We start from the raw sequence: 8,795 nt of genomic DNA, 5'->3' as shown, positions 1-8,795 counted from the left end.
ATATATATATATATACTGTATGTATGTATGTATAACATTTTTCAAAAGGCAGTTTTAATACATTTGAATAATTGTGCAGAGGTATTTGGCCCTTTGGTAATGTTGCCAAAAAAATTGTTGCCCATTCTGCTTTAGCTCATCAATCCGGTCAGAATTCAACTCAATTTCTCCAAACGGAGCTCATTCAAAGAGCTATCTATAACAGGTAAGATACTGACTGTCCATAACCTTACTATAGAACCCCACTTTAAAGAACCACCCTTGTAAAGACCAATCACCTGTCTATATGATCTTTCTGCTGTCCTCCTCTTTTCTCGGCTCTCTCCTTCCATCTTTCTATTTCTCTGTCCTCAGGGAGACAGCTGCATACAGAAGCCTTGTGGATCACTGAGCTTTAAGTCACTGTCTCTAAAAATCGCTCAAATTAAAAAAAACTCTGCAGTTTTTCTAGGGTGAGACAGGCAGTTTGATATGACGCTTTTCTTTTTCTGTTTTAGAATTAAGCCTATAAATTGTGCTTTGATACATTGTTGATGTAGGCACATTTTCCTTCTTGTCACAATTTTTTTCATCAAGTCGTAAAAAAAAAGACACGTTGTACTTTTGACATTTTTTTAAGTGAATGTTTTCCAACATAAATCAGCCGTAAAGTGTAATGATCAACCACTGATGGTTGCAGAGCTGTTCTCCTTTAGATTTAATCTATGTGTAGTGTGGGTTTCACAGCACGCCGGGGCCTTGAGGCATCCATCTTGGACCGTCTCCAGTTCAGAGGAGGCGTAATGTTTGGTGGTGGTGGTGGTGGGGAACGGGTTGTGGAGAGATGGAGAGATGCACAGTGGAAACTACATCTTGGCTCCCTTCCAAGGGAGCGAAACCGGCCTCAGAGGATCCCAGGATTTCCCTCTACACCACCAAATCTTCTCTCCATTARCCAATTAGTGCTAGCGTACAGGAAGCAGGCGTCACTCTGCGGCGATACGCAGGAGAAAAAAAACATCCTGGGAGAYGAGATGACACAGAAGAGGGAACAAGGAGGAAGAAAAGTGAGGAAAGTGCCTCCTTAAACAGCAGGAAATATTGCAGCACGCAGCTCTCCTCTGCTCCAGTGCATCTGATTCATTTAGCCACACTCAGACGTGCGGGCCTGTGATAGATGTTTATGAGCTAACGTCAATTTTCTTCAGTGAATTTACTGTCAGGAGGTGATGAATGCACTCAATATCACTAGTTATTCATCTCATATATTCTTGACAACAGCTCCCATTTTGTTACAAGCTCCCACTGTCACCAATAGGTGTCATCCTTGACCAGCCAGTTCCCACACACACTGACAACAGGATTCCTGCTCTGCAGATTGAAAGCCTAAAATTCCTTGAAGGAATGCTTATCACCTGTGGGCCTTCGTGGCAGAGTTTTAAACTAAGATCATCATCTTATGTTACGCTACGCAATATCACTGTGAACTATCTGTGTAAATAACTGTCAGCTTCTATCAAACCAAATTTCAGCTCAGTATCTATAAAACTGAGAGGCATTTATGTGTCCGCCAAGTTTGATCAGCTATGGCAACCATCTAGATTTAGAGAGTTTTCTGTAAAATCTGTTTGGTTTCAAGAATATTTTGCTAAGAGATGAACAGAGTTGATTCTAATAGTTTTAAACGCATGCCTCACAGTCATAGCTCCCAGATTATAAGCTGGGGATCAGATTCAGCCACAGCACATTATTTTAGGTGAATATCTGTAAAATAGACTGAGTTGTAACCATTTTTGTGTTAAGATTGCTCACCTGCGGCGGCCATCTTGGTGTCAGTTAATGTGCGTCTAGTGACTGCTTTCTTAAAGTTTAGACAAAATCCCTTCAGCGACTCATGAGATATTTTGCTAACAGTACAGACAGTCTTTGCATAAATGCAAGCGTTTCTACTGGCACACGAGTCCTGTTCGTCGCTCACCTTTACTGAGCGCGTACGTGTGTTCCTGCGTGCTGCTAGTGAAAGAGACTCGCGTGAATTCAGAGGGCCTCTGACCTTTTCCTGGTTCTGCCTGAGCAATGTGATGTGACATGTGGGATGAGTAAGATGGAGCGAAGTGGTGGTGGTGGTGGTGGGGAGGGATAGGTGAGGTTGTTGAAGGTAGATGCGGGAGACATTTCAAAAACACACGAGTCTGTCAGGCTGTCAGACACAGACTGCGTTCAGACTAAACTCAATTCAAACACACAGATATTCTGTTCAGGTAAATGTAGAATAAAACACATGCTCTTAACGTTGTGTGCTACTACCACATCAAATTTTAGCTCAATATCTATAAAATTGACTGAGTTATACACTCATGTTTGCGTTTTTAAGGTCTACTTGCTGTGTAAACCTGTTAAGTGGGGTTGACTCCTAAAAGTGATCAGTTTTAGAGATGCATCTAATGATTATTTCTAGAACATTTCTTTAAAATCGGTTCAGTGGTTCACAAGAAAGTTTGCTAACAGACAGGCAAAGTACACTCCACACAGTTATTGGTAAAATCTTTGGCAAATACTGTATCTTGTCCAATCTGTTCAGGACATATTTGGGGACAAGTAGTTACTACCACAGGTCAAAATCTGTAAAGTTGACTAGTTTGTAGTCATTTTTTATAGCCAGTTAGCCATGGAAATTAAATCTTTATTTGGGTCAACTCCTAAATTTGAAGGGATAAAAGGACAAACGTTGATTATGTCTATGAGAAATTCAGACACTGCCAAAATGTTGTCCTCTTTCAACTTTGGCAAGAAGGGCGAGGGGGCGAGTTTTAAAAGGGAAGTCCTAAAATTCCTTTTTTCATTGTGTTTTACTGCAATGGACTGGCTGAAACTGAAATTTGCTGGATTGTCTTTACATGTGAAACAGGATCTGTGCCAAGTTTTCAAGAACTGACTTTTTCCCTGCATTTAAATTTCATAAATTAAGACTGAATTTACAGCCACAATCATTGTTGTATAGATAAAATGATATTGTTAAACTCAAACACCTGTAATGCCAAAATACATTGTTTTTCCCTTCATGACTCTAATGACTCAATTAGCAGATAAACTTGTCGGAGCTAAGTGGCATCATCATATTTTTTTATACCTTAAACCAGGTTTTTGCTTTTTGAATTTTAATATTTTGATTTGCATTTTTATCATGTTTCGTTTGTTCCCCTCTAAATCTGATCCAGATGGAGAGCAATAAAAAAAGGGGAAACAGTGTAAAACATGTTGGGTTAATTAAGGTCCAAACTCAGCTTTGCTGTGTGATGATCCACAGATCGACACCATCAACTCTGCCCTCCCACTTCCTTACATCTGTTTTTGAGGATGTCAGAAGCAGAAGCTGTGAATTTTATGAAAGTTTCTGCTTGAATCCAAACTGTGAACATGTCACAGTGCAAATGTCGAGAGAAACATAGATGTTTTAGATCTGAAAATGTTTGAATTTTCTGTGATTTTATTGAGTGTGGGTTATGAAAAATGAGGGAGGAAAACTTTTTACACTGAGAGCATTGCATATGTTCAGCTGTAGAGTTCATCCTGGAGAATAAAATCAGCCTAAAACTCAGTGCTCTGTTGTATAAAGTATCACAGTTGCTAAATGTCAGCACTGTAAACTCTCTGTCAACAATGTCAAACCAAAACTAGACTATCTGTATTTGGTGTAAAAATGAGTGTGAAAACTGAGTGCTAAGAGACACTGCTAATGTTGGCTGAAGAACCTGAAACAAGTTTGTAAAACTAAAAGAATCCAAAAAAACCAGCTAAAAGTATCAAAGTAGCTAAAAGTGAAAGTAGAAAAGGCTAGCTAAAAGCAGTATACCAGTAGTCAAAAGATGCAGAAGCCTAACAACAAACTAAAAGTAGCAAATAGGCACCTAAAAACTAAAAAAGGTAGAACAGTAGCTAAAAGCTAAAAGTAACAAGGCTAGCTAAAAGTAGCAAAAGAGTAATTAAAAGCTAAAGTACCAAAAGTCTAGCTAAAGGCTAAAAGTTGCAGAAGTCTAACGACAAGCTAAAAGCAGCAAACTACTGGCTAAATTAGGCAAAAATAAAAAAGGGATGACCACACTCCAAAAAATATCAGCATGCTTTAATAAGGGCAGAAAATAGGGTGTGTTTTTTTGGCTACAAGTTAACGACGGCATGTAGCCGAAACACATCCTGTTTTCTGCCCTTATTAAAGCATCCTGGTATTTTTTTGGAGTGCTGGTTATCCCAATTTTGTGATTCCTCAGAACCGGGCACCCATTTACTCTTTCTCCTTTTTTTGAATTTGGAGCTGTAAACATTATTTTTTCTTATTAAATTAGACAAAAACTTAGCTTAAAATATCAGAACAGAACAGTAGTTAAAAGTTAAAAATGTCAATGTGTTAGCCAAAACATACAAAATAGCAGACTATATCTAAAATAACAGAATGATATCTGAAAGCTAAAAGTAGCTGAAAAAGACTAAAACATGGCTCGTATGCTGAAGCAGATTTCAAGTGTTTTTTGAAGGAGTCCATCCATTTTCTTCTGCTTGGGGTCGGGTCTTGGGGGCAGCAGACTAAGCAGAGAGACCCAGACTTCCCTCTCCTCAGCCACTTGGGCCAGCTCCTCTGGAGGAATCCCAAGGCGTTCCCAGGCCAGCCGAGAAACATAGTCCCTCCAGCGTGTCCTGGGTCTTCCTCTGGGCCTCCTCCCAGTGGAACATGCCCGGAACACCTCACCAGGGAGGCGTCCAGGAGGCATCCTTACCAGATGCTCGAGCCACCTCAACTGGCTCCTCTCGACGTGGAGGAGCAGCGACTCTACTCTGAGTCCCTCCCGGATGACCGAGCTTCTCACCCTATCTCTAAGGGAGAGCCCAGCCACCCTGCAGAGGAAACTCATTTTGGTTGCTTGTATCCGTGATCTCATTCTTTTGGTCACTACTCAAAGCTCATGACCATAGATGAGGGTAGGAACGTAGACCGACTGGTGAATTTTGAAGGAGATGAGATGTAAATGTATTTCTATAGGGAAATTATTTGTAAATAAAGTTAACCGTTTTGTAGACCAGTGGTTCCCAAACTTTTTATCTTATGAGCCACAATATATCCATGGCAAAAACTTGTGACCCCAAATATTACTGGTCTGAGTGCATGAACTTCATTAATAACCCTAAAAACACAGGATTTTTGACAATCTAAACAGCTTGTACACAAATATAAACACTTTTTTTACTTATTTTGTGTTTTTGTAATAACTATGGGGAAAATATTACATCTGCAATTATTTTATTACCTTTTAAATTGATTTCTGGAGATTATCCAAGTTGCTTCATGACCCATAATTGGGTCCCAAGCCCAACTTTGGGAACCAAAGTGCAGTGGTTCCCAAACTTTTCAGCTTTTGACCCTCAAAATAACAGTAGCAGAGACCTGTGCCCGTAACTATTTTTGGATGATAAACATTTGCATCAGGTCAACTAAACATGGGCATAGTAACAATATTTTTATACTACATTTCTCCATTTTAAATATACTAACCTCTCTCCTTTGTAACAACTAAGGCAAAAATGTAATTAATTCAGAAAATCTTTTCAGGACCCCATCTTGATGTTTCGGGACCCCACTTTGGGTCCCGACCCCAACTTTGGGAAACACTGTTGTAGAGTATAAAAGTTGCAAAAACTGCAGCACCCATCTCCCGATTGAGCTGAGCATTGTGATGTATGAATAACACAAAGTATGCAGAAGTATTTGGATTGCGAAACACTACTGTAAAATAAATAGAGTCAAATAAAAAAAATCAATGTTGATAAAAGCAGGTATCATCATGACCTTATCAGATTCAGAATTATCAGAAGTAGAGGGGTAGAATGGAACGATGGCGGTGCAGAAAATGAAAGACTGTGAGATCTGTTAAAGCTGCAGACCTCTTGGGACACGCTCCAAGTGCTCAGTGCTAAAATAAAAGCCAGGAGGAGGCTGGCTGCATCGCCTGAATGTAAAGGAAGTGGAAGAAGCCAACATGTCAGACGATGTACGTGAACACGAGCTCGTGTCGCTGAGCCCGCTGAGGCTCTTCAGAACTTTACAGCCCCCACTGAACAGTATATTTTCCATGAGTGCATATGAGATTGATCGCTATGCATGTATGGTGTATGCATGTCCCCCCATCCCCCCCACCATCCCCACTTTCTCCTTTGAGTGCTACCAGGATGAGTGTGTTCCAGATGTGTGTCAGCTGCGATCACTTAGTGGAAACGTGGAGGCAAAGAGGGGTTTGCTGTCCCCAACGACACCGGTCTGCGATGTTGATGTGTGTCTCAGACAGGAGGTGAAGAACAACAAGATTTCCACAGTTTTAGGGAGGAGCTGACAGGTAAAGGACAGTGCTCCATGGGATGTGGTTGGATAGAAAATAAAATCCTTTCAGCAGTTTCAGTTTCTAGCACAAAAAAAATTGAGTTACTGTGAATCCTTAATTTCCCCCATTACTCCTCATTTTACTATCGCCAGCTGCTTAAATGTGAAGGGTGGGGGGCTCCATAATGTTTTTTATGGCCTGTATCTGTATGTACGTTCATCTGTCTGTTAGCAAATTTTTAATGAAATTGGAGAAGGTGATCATTGAATGTTTGTGTACAACACTTGTTGTCAGCCCAATTCAAGATGGCTCCATTAGAAACCAGAAGCACTCAGAGAGTGCAAACCTCCGCCAAGACCAATTTCCCCCATCCTGTAAGAGTTAATGCGCAAAAGCAGAGACGGAAACACATTTGCCAAATAAGTTCTGACGTAGAGAACGTTTAAGCAGGCAGTATGCACGGGATTTCTTCTCGGTGGAGTCCAATGTGAAAAAAAAAGTCTGACTCGTCTCCCGACATTATTCATGGTCAAAGTGGTGTTGGATTAAGCTCCTAAGTTTTCATCAGTCACATTTCACCATGTAAAATGTCTGTTTTATCCCCTTGTATGAGTTTGTAATGGTTTGACTCTCTTTATAAAGTGCTTCCTGGCTCCCCCCGTCTCCAAACTTTGAGGCCCGGCAGCTCTCTGTTTACGAGCCTAGTAGAGAGAAACTGTTTTGATTGGTTGTTTCGGAAACGTGGTGTGTTTGAGGAAATGGGATAAATAGGTTTCATGGTGCAGTCACGCACTTCCTGGTCACAAAATGTTCTGTAAATGTGCATATTATGGCAAAAATCATTCATCATTAAATGTGGTTTTAACATTACTTTTATAAAGCTTGAAGTCCGTGCTGTCCAATCCAGCTCACTGTTTTTTACAGAAGCCCTGTGAAAGCATCACAGCTTTGCCAATCTCAGAGTGTTAAAAGAAAAATAATTCTTGTATCCGCATCGTGATCCAGAACATCACCAAAATTTAAAGATGTGTTCCTTGGTCCAGTACCCACATGTGGTAAAAATATCATGACAATCCGTCTACAAGTTTTTGAGTAATGTTGTCCACGGACAGAACGACAGAACGACCGACAGACAGAAAGATAGACAGACAAACGCGACCGAAAACATTACCTCGCCCTTAGCGGAGGTAATAACAAAATGGCTAAAACTTTTTCAATTTAACAGATATTCAGCTAAAATTTGATGTGKCATTAGCTGGAACTGAGCCTCAAAACATATTCTTAGTGCTAACAGATTAAGCAAATTAACAGATTAAAATATTCCCTATAATTATTTAAAGTCAATTTATGTTTATCTGTTAGCAAAATATCTTATGAACCATTGAGTGGATCTTAATGAAACTTTCATGAAATATTTACTAAAAGTTCATTTGATTAGCTTTTTTGGCTAACCCAATTTAAGATGGTCATCACAGCAAATTTGACCTTAGAAAACATAAAAATGACTTTAATTCAGTCAGTTTTAGAGATATTGATCCTAGTGTGATTATAGCTGAGAGTCATGCCCAACACAGTGCTTCTCATCGTGTTATATATTTGCTGAAAACTGAAGCATTAACTTTTGAAATTAACCCTGTTTATCTGTTAGCATCATATCACATAAACCACTGGAGAGATTTTAATGAAACTCTTCAACTCTAGTCTTTGGATGTACATTTATCTACAATGAATTGGTGTTAATCTATATGTGTTAATTTTACACATACAGAGTTGCAAAGTGTAGTTGCGGTTGAGAGCTCTTTTGTTTCTCGACATAAGATGATCTTAAGTCTAAAGCTCCGGCAAAACAGTTCAATATGCATTCTTTCCAGGAATTATAGACTTTATTATTTTTCCTCGCTCTCTATTTTTCTCTCCCTGCCTCACCCATGTGTACTTTGACACCCAACTCCAGCTCAGCAGGGCAAATCCACCCCCCACCCGACAGCCTTCAGTGTCCTAGACCTCAGTCATGTGACGTTGACCTGTTATGTTTTACAAGGCCTCTGTGCAGAAATGGGGGGCCTCTGAGGAAAAGGGCTGCGTATACCAACGGCAGGAAACAAAGCAAAGCACGGAGGGGAGAATGCTATGTGTGTGTGTGTGCGTGCGTGTGTGTGTGGGGAGGATCAGGAAGCAGTATTTCAAAAGATGGAACTCCACCATAAAAAAATTGGACATCAAGCAGAAACCCGTTTTCTGGTGAGACCACGTCCGACTGTGTTCGCATTGTTGTCTGCCTGACGTGGAAAAGGCCAATCTAAGATGTTTGTTTGTTTGTTTGTTTGTTTGTTTTCACCTGTCTTCCTTAGACGTTTCATGCTTGGATGAACTCAGCTTTAATCTCCTCCTTCCTCCATGCTCCACCTCTCTTTCTCTTTAAGCCCCACGCATCGGACGCATATATCT

Source organism: Austrofundulus limnaeus, unplaced genomic scaffold, assembly GCF_001266775.1.
Source record: "Austrofundulus limnaeus strain Quisiro unplaced genomic scaffold, Austrofundulus_limnaeus-1.0 Scaffold48, whole genome shotgun sequence".
Lineage (NCBI taxonomy): Eukaryota > Metazoa > Chordata > Actinopteri > Cyprinodontiformes > Rivulidae > Austrofundulus > Austrofundulus limnaeus.
Note: the sequence above shows the minus strand (reverse complement) of the source record.